Source organism: Triticum aestivum, chromosome 1A (genome assembly GCF_018294505.1).
Source record: "Triticum aestivum cultivar Chinese Spring chromosome 1A, IWGSC CS RefSeq v2.1, whole genome shotgun sequence".
Classification (NCBI taxonomy): domain Eukaryota; kingdom Viridiplantae; phylum Streptophyta; class Magnoliopsida; order Poales; family Poaceae; genus Triticum; species Triticum aestivum.
Window position 1 is genome coordinate 537,685,588 of NC_057794.1, and position 13,243 is coordinate 537,698,830.

Genomic DNA, 13,243 nt, shown 5'->3' on the forward strand with positions numbered 1-13,243 from the left:
AATAAAAAAATGACCAGAAAAATAAAGATCTCCAAATGCCCTGAAATTTAGTATGATTTTTTCTATAATATTTAAGAGTTTTTGGCACTGAACACACCTCGGGGGGTGTACTAGTGGGCCACAAGCCCATAGGGCGCGCGCACCTCCCTGGGCGCGCCTAGAGGGCTTGTGGGACCCATGTGGGTCCCCTCACTTATTTCCAATCGTGGCCCTAGACCAACTTAGGCCAAAAGCTTAAGCTTGGGGGAGCACATATTTCTCACAGACATTACATTCATGTTCAGACATTCATTTCAGTTGTCGGTATTCATCCTTTTTCATTGTATAATCCATGTTAGTTTATTTTTCATGCTTTCTTCTTTTCTGTTTGGAAAACTTTAAGCAAATCCAAAAAAATTGTTCTTTCTTATATTTAGTTTTTATTTCCAGTTTATTTAGTAGTAGTATTAAAACAAAACCCAAAAAGATTTCGTGTTCCTCTTTTGCTTGTTGGGAGCTTTCCCGTGTAAATAGTTTTTCTCGTTTTCGTTTTACTTTCTTTAGAAAAACAAAAACTCCAAATATATTTCAGTGTGTTTCTTTGAAATTATTTTCTTTTTCTTTGCGTCATAAGGAGAAGACCATGATGAAGATGTTGAGTGGCTCTCGTATGCATTATTGTTGATCTAACAAACATCCCATATTACCTTGTCTTGTCCTTTGAATAAATGTTTGCAGATTCCAGCTTAGTCTAATGCACGTGCACTCTTATTATCATTCACATCATTCGGTCGTGCAAGTGAAAGGCAATAATGACGATATTTGATGAAATGATTGAGTTGAAGAAAAGCTGGTAAGAACTCAACCTATTTTGTTTTTTGTAAATATGATTAGCTCATCGTTCCTGATTCAGCCCATTATGAATGAAACATGTTTGCAATGATGATACGTCCATTTTGCATCATGTTTTTATATTGATATTTATTGCATTACAGGCTGCTATTACACATTATGGTACAATACTTATGCCTTTTCTATCTTATTTTACAAGGTTTACACAAAGAGGGTGAATGCTGGTAGCTGGAATTCTGAACCAGAAAGGAGCAAATCTGAGAGACCTATTCTGCACAACTCCAAAAGTCCTGAAAATTTACGATGAATTATTTTTAAATATATAGAAATATTTGGCGAAGATAATACCAGAGGGGACCCACCAGGTGGCCACAAGCCTGGGGGCATGCCCTACCCCCTGGCCCCCCTAGCAGGTCTCTGATACGTCTCCAATGTATCTATAATTTTTTATTGTTCCATGCTATTATATTATCTACTTTGGATGTTTTATAGGCATTATTATGCTATTTTATATTATTTTTGGGACTAACTTATTAACCTAGAGCCCAGTGCCAGTTTTTGTTTTTCCTTGTTTTTGAGTTTCGCAGAAAAGGAATACCAACAGAGTCCAAACGGAATGAAACTTCACGATGATTTTTCTTGGACCAGAAGACACCCAGAGGAATTGGAGCCCAAGCCAGAAGAGCCATGAGGCGACGGCAAGGGTGGAGGGCGTGCCCTAGTGTGGGGCGCCCCTACCTTGTGCCCCCCTCGGGACACCCTTGACCTAACTCTTCGTTCTATATATTCACATATATTCCAGAACCCTCAGAGAGAGCCACGAAAATACTTTTCCGCCGCCACAACCTTCTGTTCCCGTGATATCCCATCTTGGGGCCTTTTCTGTCATCCTTTTGGAGGGGGATTCGCTCACGGAGGGCATTTACATCAACCCTATTGCCCTTCCGATGAAGTGTGAGTAGTTTACCACAGAACTACGGGTCCATAGCTTGTAGCTAGATGGCTTCTTCTCTCTCTTTGATACTCAATACCATGTTCTCCTCGATGTTCTTGGAGATCTATCCGATGTAATCTTTGGGTTCAATCTTGCGTGATTTCACCCACTGACAAAGTAGGGGTAGCGAGACACGTATTGAATTGTTGCCATCGAGGATAAAAAGATGGGGTTTTCATTATATTGCTTGAGTTTATTCCTTTACATCATGTCATCTTACTTAAGGCGTTACTCCGTTCTTTATGAACTTAATACTCCAGATGCATGCTGGATCACGGTTGATGTGTGGAGTAATAGTAGTAGATGCAGGCAAGAGTCGGTCTACTTGAAACGGATGTGATGCCTATATGCATAATCATTGCCTTGGATATCGTCATAGCTTTGTGTTTTGCTATCAATTGCTTGATAGTAATTTGTTCACTCACCGTATTATTTGCCTTCAAGAGAGAAGCCTCTAGTGAAACTTATGGCCCCCAGGTCTATTTTCCATCATATTTGTTTCCGATATACTATTTTGCAATCTTTTATTTTTAGATCTATAAACCAAAAAAACCCAAAAATATTTTATCTTTCATTTAGTTTTATCTATCTCTATTTCGGAGAATGGCTCACTAAAAAGAATCTTCTCGAATAAAACTCGCCTCTCTGTTTTGGCTCGGTCAAAATAAACCAATGTGATGATGCGCGCCGGAACTCATAATGGGATGAGCTATAATCATAGTGCCTGAAGACTCACTCCTGAGCGCTCCCATCTCCGCTCCTGAGCCTGCCGTCCGTCACTCCGATGTCGGCGTCCACCGCCCCCGGCACTCGCCACTCCGGCTGCGTCGGCCACCCTCCCACCCTTCCCCGCCATGGATGCCAGCCTACACTCGCACTCGGCGACCTTGTGCTACGCGGGGGAGCGCCCCGTGGTGTCTGGCCTTGGCCTCTCATCCTGCTCGGTGTCGTCTGCCGCCCCGGAGGGGGCGGAGGCCTCGTCCAGGCCGCGGACGGGCGAGGCTGACGGCCGGCAGTTGGCTCCTTGGGAGCGGCCTCCCCCGTCTGGGTGCTCGAAGTGGCGGCGCCGCCATGATCCAGCCGCACATCTGTGATACGTCTCCAATGTATCTATAATTTTTGATTGCTCCATGCTATATTATCTACTGTTTTGGACATTATTGAGCTTTATTATCCACTTTTATATTATTTTTGGGACTAACCTATTAACCGGAGGCCCAGCCCAGAATTGCCGTTTTTTGCCTGTTTAGAGTTTCGAAGAAAAGGAATATCAAACGGAGTCCAAACGGAATGAAACCTTCGAGAACGTGATTTTCTCGACAAACAAGACCCGGGAGACTTGGACCCCACGTCAATAAAGGAAATAGGAGGCCACGAGGTAGGGGGCGCGCCTACCCCCCCCCCAGGCACGCCCTCCACCCTCGTGGGCCCCCTGTTGCTCCACCGATGTACTCCTTCCTCCTATATATACCTACGTACCCCCAAATGATCAGATACGGAGCCAAAACCCTAATTCCACCGCCGCAACTTTCTGTATCCACGAGATCCCATCTTGGGGCCTATTCCAGAGCTCCGCCGGAGGGGGCATTGATCACGGAGGGCTTCTACATCAACACCATAGCCCCTCCGATGAAGTGTGAGTAGTTCACCTCAGACCTATGGGTCCATAGTTAGTAGCTAGATGGCTTCTTCTCTCTTTTTGGATCTCAATACAATGTTCTCCCCCTCTCTTGTGGAGATCTATTCGATGTAATCTTCTTTTTGTGGTGTGTTTGTTGAGACCGATGAATTGTGGGTTTATGATCAAGTCTACCTATGAACAATATTTGAATCTTCTCTGAATTCTTTTATGTATGATTGGTTATCTTTGCAAGTCTCTTCGAATTATCAGTTTGGTTTGGCCTACTAGATTGATCTTTCTTGCAATGGGAGAAGTGCTTAGCTTTGGGTTCAATCTTGCAGTGTCCTTTCCCAGTGACAGTAGGGGAAGCAAGGCACGTATTGTATTGTTGCCATCAAGGATAACAAGATGGGGTTTTATTCATATCACATGAGTCTATCCCTCTACATCATGTCATCTTGCTTAAGGCGGTACTCTGTTTTTAACTTAATACTCTAGATGCATGCTGGATAGCGGTCGATGAGTGGAGTAATAGTAGTAGATGCAGGCAGGAGTCGGTCTACTTGTCTCGGACATGATGCCTATATACATGATCATACCTAGATATTCTCATAACTATGCTCAATTCTGTCAATTGCTCAACAGTAATTTGATCACCCACCGTAGAATACTTATGCTCTCGAGAGAAACCACTAGTGAAACATATGGCCCCCGGGTCTATCTTCATCATATTAATCTCCTACTACTTAGTTATTTCCTTTGCTATTTACTTTGCCTTTATTTTACTTTGCATCTTTATCACAAAAATACCAAAAATATTATCTTATCATATCTATCAGATCTCACTCTCGTAAGTGGCCTTATAGGGATTGACAACCCCTATTTGCGTTGGTTGCGAGGATTTATTTGTTTTGTGCAGGTATGAGGGACTTGCGCGTAGCCTCCTACTGGATTGATACCTTGGTTCTCAAAAACTGAGGGAAATACTTATGCTACTTTGCTGCATCATCCCTTCCTCTTCGGGGAAAACCAACACAGTGCTCAAGAGGTAGCAAGAAGGATTTCTGGCGCCGTTGCCGGGGAGGTCTACGCAAAAGTCAACATACCAAGTACCCATCACATACCCTTATCTCCCGCATTACATTATTTGCCATTTGCCTCTCGTTTTCCTCTCCCCTACTTCACCCTTGCCGTTTTATTCACCCTCTCTCTCTCTATCCTCCCTCTCTTTCTCTATTTGCCTCTTTTTGCCCGCTTGCTTTTTGTTTGCTTGTGTGTTAGTTTGTTTGCTTGTCGTTATGGCTAGTCCTTTACCTTCTGCCTCTATGTCTGAAATTGGAGAAACTATTGTCGATAATAATTCTGATGCTCCTACTAAAGAACCCACTATCTCACATATAAAAAGATTCCGTGTTGGTAGTGGTAATATTATTGGAAAAGGAGTTATTCAAGATTTCTTTACTTGTGCCGGTGCTTTACCTTCTATGGGTAGTTTTATCCTTCATAGAACTAGTAGTCTTGCGGACCCTATTGCCATGCTTATAGTTGAACTTGAAAGACAATTCATGCACATGCATCCTTCTATACAAAGGATTTTTCTGGAATTTACTAATATTGAGCATTCTTCTGTTAAGCGTGCCGCTACTATCTTTTTGGCTCATGAGTTTAGATTCATAATAAAAGAGGCCAAAGAAATCTTTGCACATTATAGGGTGGACGCTTGCCGTCCTCCCATAGAGGCTATCATCTTTGATCAAGAAGAAATAATGCGCTTTCAATCTCTAGATTATGTTGCTTTCAATGAAAATCTTAGAAAAAGGGTTCCTACCAATGTTCTAGTTGATAGAATTTCTGAACTTAATGATGATTTGGCTTTTCGAAATAATGAACTAGGATATTCTCTTGAATATAGGCTCACAAAGTTCTGTCAAAAGAATGCTTATAATGATGAATTGGTTGTGCAATATGAAGGACCAAAGGAGGAACCTATACATCCCAAGGTTGATCTTGGGGACTTTTGTCCTATTAAATTTAGCCCTTTTGATTAATTTTTCTTGCCTCAAAGAAAACTTGCTGCCGAACGTAGAGAATATGAAATGAGTTTTAATAATCTATCTTACTATTATGGCAATACCTAGATCTATTCTTGCTTGTTATGCCTAGCTAGGGGCGTTAAACGATAGCGCTTGTTGGGAGGCAACCCAATTTTATTTTTATTCCTTGCTTCTTGCTCCTGTTTACTAATAAATAATTTATCTAGCCTCTGTTTTGGTTGTGTTTTTTGTGTTTAATTAGTGTTTGTGCCAAGTAGAACCGTTGGGAAGACTTGGGGAAAGTCTTGTTGAACTTGCTGTAAAAAAAGAAACTTTAGCGCTCACGAGAACTGCTGTCATCTTTATTTGGAAAGTGCTATTTAGTTAGTTCTTTTTGCAGATGATTAATAGATAAATTCCTCACGTCAAGCAATTTATTTTAGAATTTTTGGGGTTTCATATCTTGCGCTAGCTACAGATTACTACAGACTGTTCTATTTTTGACAGATTCTGTTTTTCGTGTGTTGTTTGCTTATTTTGATGAATCTATGGCTAGTAAAATAGTTTATAAACCATATAGAAGTTGGAATACAGTAGGTATAACACCAATATAAATAAAGAATGAGTTCATTACAGTACCTTGAAGTGGTCTTTTATTTTCTTTCGCTAACGGAGCTCACGAGATTTTCTACTTTAAGTTTTGTGTTGTGAAGTTTTCAAGTTTTGGCTAAAGATTTGATGGATTATGGAAGAAGGAGTGGCAAGAGCCTAAGCTTGGGGATGCCCATGGCACCCTGAAGATAATCTAAGGACACCTAAAATCCAAAGCTTGGGGATGCCCCGGAAGGCATCCCCTCTTTCGTCTACTTCTATCGGTAACTTTACTTGGAGCTATATTTTTATTCGCCACATGATATGTGTTTTGCTTGGAGCGTCTTGTATGATTCGAGTCTTTGCTTGTTAGTTTACCACAATCATCCTTACTGTACACACTTTTTGAGAGAGCCATACATGATTTGGAATTTGTTAGAATACTCTATGTGCTTCACTTATATCTTTTGAGTTGTATAGTTTTGCTCTAGTACTTCACTTATATCTTTTAGAGCACGGTGGTGGATTTGTTTTATAGAAACCATTGATCTCTCATGCTTCACTTAGATTATTTTGAGTCTTAATAGCATGGTAATTTGCTTAAAATCTCAATATGCTAGGTATTCAAAGTTAGTAAAATTTTCTTAAGAGTATTTTGAATACTAAGAGAAGTTTGATTCTTGATGATTGTTTTGAGATATGAAGGTAATAATATCAAAGTCGTGCTAGTTGAGTAGTTGTGAAATTGAGAAATACTTGTGTTAAAGTTTGCAAGTCCCGTAGCATGCACGTATGGTAAACGTTATGCAACAAATTTGAAACATGAGGTGTTATTTGATTGTCTTCCTTATGAGTGGTGGTCGGGGACGAGCGATGGTCTTTTCCTACCAATCTATCCCCCTAGGAGCATGCGCGTAGTACCGACGTTTTTGATGACTTGTAGATTTTTGCAATAAGTATGTGAGTTCTTTATGACTAATGTTGAGTCCATGGATTATACACACTCTCATCCTTCCATCCTTGCTAGCCTCTTCGGTACCGTGCATTGCCCTTTCTCACATAGAGAGTTGGCGCAAACTTCGTCGGTTCTTCCAAACCCCGTGATATGATACGCTCTTTCACACATAAACCTCCTTATATCTTCCTCAAAACAGCCACCATACCTACCAATTATGACATTTCCATAGCCATTCCGAGATATATTGCCATGCAACTTTCCATTGTTCCGTTCATGATGACACATTCATCATTGTCATATTGCTTAGCATGATCATGTAGTTGACATAGTATTTATGGCAAAGCCACCATTCATAATTCTTTCATACATGTCACTCTTGGTGTAACATCCCGAGATTCTTTCTACAATAATCTTCCACTAATTATGCCAGGTCATCACCATTATGCCCTAAGAAAAAAACAATTAAGAATAATTCGACGTCAATTTCAAATTTAAAATAAAGTCAAAATATTAATTATTCAAACAGCAAAACAAAAGTGTTAGTGATATTGCAAAATTTCCCAAAGTTTTGTAAAAATGAAACCAACGTTTTATAAAGTGTTTAACTGCCCTAAAATAATTAAAACAGTGCCAAAACAATATTTAAATGCTTATCTAAATTATGAAAAGTCCAAACTATTTTAAAAATAAACTCCCAAACTTTTTGTGGCAGTGCAGATTATATCCTAGTAATTATTGAGACAAGTTTCACATGCAACAAAATTCATTTGGATCAAAATTAAAATACAAAACCGAGTGGAAACTTGTCGCAGAAAAGAGAAGGAAATAGACTAGATATTACTATGCACTTAAGGCCCGACAAGCCACAGTGCGACCTGGCCCGTTTACCGTGGCCTTTCCTCAACCTCTCGGCAGAGAGGAGGCCATGGCTTGCACACGCAGTCCACGCCACAGATGGGCACATGCCAACCACCCCGCGGCTCACTGGGTGGATAAGGACCCCCTCAACCCCCTGACCAACCCTAGCACGCCTCTCTCCCCTCGCTCACATCCTTCCTCTCTGTCTCGCGCGTCCGAGCGCCGCCATGGCCGCCTCACCGTAAATCGTGCGGCCAATGACTCCCTCTCGCCGTTCCGAGCTGAACAGGAAGATCACCGCTGATTACTTCATCGATCCCGAGCAACAAATCGAGCGGAGCCGCCTCGTACGTTCGTCATCGAGCTCGTCCTCACCGCGTACATTGCCGTCCACCGTCTTCGATTGCGTCATCTCCGGTCCACCTCCGACCTCCTCGTCGCCTCCGTTGGAACCGTGGTGAGCACCTCGACCGATTCCCCTCAATCCCGGTTCCGTTCCGTGCCGATTCCGCCGTAGCCGAACACCCGCATCTCACTATCCGTGGCCGCGCTCCCTCACCCCTGCTAACCAGCCCGCGTCCGGCCGGGCGTGGCTCACCCCCGCAGCCGCCCACGTGCCCTGCCTGTTGTTGCCTGCCTGCTGCTGCTTACGGCTCTGCTCGCTTCCGCGCTTGCGCTCATGCTGCTCCCGCCTGCTGTATTGCGTTGCTGCCGCGCCGGCTGAACTCGTCGCTGCACTGCCTTGCGCCGCCGCGACCCGCTGCTGCTCTGGCTCCCACGTCGCGCTCGCTGCTGCTACCCGCGCCCACGCCCAGCTGTCTCCCGCTTCGCCTCGCGCCTTCCCTCCAGAGCCCGCTCGCCGCTCCCGTGTGTGCCTCTGGCACTGGCCGCCGGTGCCTTGTGCCTGTGCGAGACCAGCCAAGAGGCCGGCTGTGTCCCTGGATGATAGGGTCGGCCCTTGTTTAGACTAGAAGAACGCCCGTGCGTTGCAACGGGGCCACATTAACTTTAAGAGTTCAATATTAATATTCTCATACATATCAATCCTTCTTCTCCTTCCGTCTGCCACCGAGACAGGGACCTAGACTTTGTGCTGCTCTTATTGATTTCAAACCCAGACGAGATGGGTGGTGGGAGGGGGGACGAAAAAACCCAGACGAAACAAAGGAGAAGGAGAGCCTCATCAGTAGCATCATGGTGAATTTCAAACCTAGCGTTGTGCTCCGCCCAACGAACATGGACGCCGCCGCCGGCGGCCCGGTGGAGCTCGAACCCGAGAGACTCTGCTGCTTGCTGGGAGGGGTCGGGGAGGGTCGGAGCACACGAGCATTGACGTGAAGACAGAGTAGGCCGGGGAGATTACTGTGCACGCCGCACAGCGACTTGGACCTCGGAGGGCCTTAGCTCTGTCAGGAGGAGGTCCCGAGTTCCTGCCGAGGACAGCCTGACGGGGGAGACGCACGGCCGCTCGCGCTGCCCGCAACGCGACCACGCCCTACCCTAGGGTTGTGCAATGGCGGCAGCGTCGTCCACAGCCACACCCTCTCTGAGTCCTGCCCTGAACTGGGGTTCCGAGATGGCGGCGGTGGCGGAGGTCTCTGAGGTTGGAGAGGGGCAAGATGTAGGACGGCGGAGGCTGGAGCCTGGAGCGATGGCGGCGTTTCGGGATTGCAGGCAGGGGGACGTGCGAGGTGAGTGTTTTTTTCACCGGTTTATGTTGTGTTGCCTGCACGGATATATAGGAGAACAAATAGGTGGATTATAATTCCTTCCATTGTATAAGTGCTGATAAAGGAAGCGAGGGACAAAAATCAATCGAGGGGCCTTTAAGAGTAGAGATTAGTTAATTGGATTTTTCTTTAAAGTCTGTTATTTGTTTTCTTAAAATTTATTATATGTTTCCTAAATCAAATTGCATTGATGGGATGGATCGATTGATTTGGATAGTCTATTATTTGTTTCCTTCACATCCATTATATGTTTCCTAAAGCAAATTGCATTGATGAAATGGATCGTTTGATTTGGATGGATCGATTGATTTGTTTCCTTAAAATTGGATTTTTTTTAAAGTCTGTTATTTGTTTCCTTAAAATTTATTATATGTTTCCTAAATCAAATTGCATTGATGGGATGGATCGATTGATTTAGATAGTCTATTATTTGTTTTCTTCACATCCATTATATGTTTCCTAAAGCAAATTGCATTGATGAGATGGATCGTTTGATTTGGATGGATCGATTGATTTGTCTCCTTAAAATTGGATTTTTATTTAAAGTCTGTTATTTGTTTCCTTAAAATTTATTATATGTTTCCTAAATCAAATTGCATTGATGGGAGGGTGACGCATGGAAAGTTATGATCCGTTAAGATTTTTTTCGTTGTGTGAGAGGGTGACGCGAAACTAAACCGGTGGGGTAGGGGAGGGACGAAAAAAACCAGCGAAATGAAATGGGTGGGAGGTGGGAGGAAGTACCAAAGAAGTACCAAAAAAAACCGGGTGAGGTGGGACGAAAAAAAACCTGGAAGCGAGACTACCAACTGCTCCATTAGGAGTAGAGATTAGGACTTAATCTAATTAGCTGATACAATTAACGCTGACTGCTAGGCCCCACTCAGATAAATAACATTTTAGCTAAACCTTGTCTTTGACATATGGGTCCCCTGATATCTAAACCTGTTTAAGACTTTAGATAAAATATCAATCAATGACAAGTAGGCCCCATAAAAACTATTCACACTTTGACCAGGTCAACCTTTGACTGTTGACTTGCTGAATGTGTATGCTGACACAGCCACTGGACCCGCCTGTCATTCTAATAGGCTAGCTGTCTGAGATTATAAAAAGTAGTACACTGTCTAAATTCGAATTTAGGTATATTCCAGAAGTCCAAAAAAATCAGTAAAACTTTGGAAAATTAATATAAAATAATTCGTAACTCGGATGAAAATACTTTGTACATGAAAGTTGCTCCGAACGACGAGACGAATCCGAATACGCAGTCCGTTCGTCCATTACACAATTCCTAGCATAGCGAACATGCAACAACCTACCTCCGTTTCATCTGCCTGAAAACGTCAAACACCGGGAATACTTTCCCAGATGTTTCTCCCCTTCGCCGGTAGCACCTAGTACTGCGTTAGGTCACCCTAGCACCGCGTATTGCCATGTTATGCTTTGTGATGGTTTGATTGCTCTGTTATTTATTGTGTTCCCCCTTCGTTACTTCTTTCCGGTAGACCCGAGACCGCGGTTGAACCAGTGATCAACTACTTCACATTCGAGGGTCCGTTTCTGTCTGCAGAGCAACCAGGCAACCCCCCTCCCCCCTCGATCACCAGATATCGCCTACTCTTCTCTCTACTGCTTGCATTAGAGTAGTGTAGCATGTTACTGCTTTCCGTTAATCCTATTCTGATGCATAGCCTGTCATTGTTGCTACAACTGTTGATACCTTACCTGCAATCCTAAATACTTAGTATAGGATGCTAGATTATCATCAGTGGCCCTACATTCTTGTCAGTCTGACATGCTATACTATCGGGACGTGATCACGTCGGGTGTTGTCACGGGTAAATACATACATATATACATACTATACAGGTGGTGACTAAAGTCGGGTCGGCTCGTTGAGTACCCGCAAGTGATTCTGATGTGGGGGCTGAAGGGGAAGGAGGCTCCATCCAGGTAGTGGTGGGCCTGAGTTCCCGACGTCCCCCGACTGTTACTTTCAGGCGGATCAACAGGGTAGGTTGAGATCACCTAGGAGAGAGGTGTGCCTGGCCCTGGTCGGCGTCCGCGGTTACTTAAAAATAACATGCTTAACGAGATCTTGGTATTTGATCTGAGTCTAGCTACTGGCCTATACGCATTAACCAACTACGCAGGAACAGTTATGGGCACTCGACGTCTTGGTATCAGCCGAAGCCTTCGTGACGTCAGCGACTGAGCGGCGCACGCCGGGTTGGACCGCGTAACGCAACTTCCTTTGTAATGGAGGTTGCTAGGTCTACTCATCGGCCGCGTACGCAACATGCAGGTGTGCAATGGGCTATGGGCCCAGACCCCTGCGCGCATAGGATTTAGACCGGCGTGCTGACCTCTCTGTTGTGCCTAGGTGGGGCTGCGACGTGTTGATCTTTCGAGGCCGGGCATGACCCAGACAAGTGTGTCCGAACAAAGGGGATCGAGCGTGTTGGGAAATGGGGTGCACCTGAGGGAGTCCTAGATTAGGGGGTCTCCGGACAGCCGGACTATCTCCATTGGCCGGACTGTTAGACTATGAAGATACAAGATTGAAGACTTCGTCTCATGTCCGGATGGGACTCTACTTGGCGTGGAAGGAAAGCTAGGCAATACGTATATGGATATCTCATCCTTTGTAACCGACCTTGTTTAACCCTAACCCTCTCCGGTGTCTACATAAACCGAAGGGTTTTAGTCTGTAGGACAACAATCACAACATACAATCATACCATAGGCTAGCTTCTAGGGTTTAGCCTCTCTGATCTCGTGGTAGATCTACTCTTGTACTACCCATATCATCAATATTAATCAAGCAGGACGTAGGGTTTTACCTCCATCAAGAGGGCCCGAACCTGGGTAAAACATCGTGTCCCCTGCCTCCTGCTACCATCCGGCCTAGACGCATAGCTCGGGACCCCCTACCCGAGATCCGCCGATTTGGACACCGACATTGGTGCTTTCATTGAGAGTTCCGCTGTGCCGTCGCCACCAGGAAGGATGTCTCATCCCGTATTCAAAGACGGCACTATCGCTGAGGGAGCTTTGGCTATCGGCCAAACTCTCCGACTTGGTGGATTCCTTATGACCACCCATTCGGCCGCTGCACCGACGATGACTTCTCGGGTCATCGAAAGAAATCTTCACGTCAACTCGGAACTCAACGAGCAGTTAGATCCAATGGAGCTCTCTTCCCTGAACGAGCTCTTGGATCGCATCGCCGCCCTCGGAGTCGCTACAGACTATGATCAGATTGGGCTTAAACCCGATCTGAGAGAGATCAACTCTCCCCAGGTCACCCATCACGTTGCAGTGGTGGAGGAACAATGCGGAAACCCTTCATCTATCTTAAGGACTAGCTATGTCCGGATTCCCGATCCCTCCAAGCCGGATACCCGTGGAGGGAGGACGTCACTCAAGGCCTGAACCTAGAATCAGGCAGCGGGCTAGATTTATCGGAAAACATCCAAGAATCCAAACTTCGAGTTCGGAAACTCCTTGGCCCCTGAGTCTCAGATTGGGTAAGGATTCGGATTCAATTCCACCCACCCACCCAAACATACGCGATCTATCCCAAATTAGGCAAGAGCCCGAAGAAACAGTACACCATTACTG

General features: G+C 44.7%; 1 pseudogene; it reads left to right on the plus strand.

Moving 5' to 3' along the window:
* Window positions 1–13,243, plus strand: part of LOC123044754 (uncharacterized) — a 111,751-nt pseudogene that overhangs the window by 74,317 nt on the left and 24,191 nt on the right.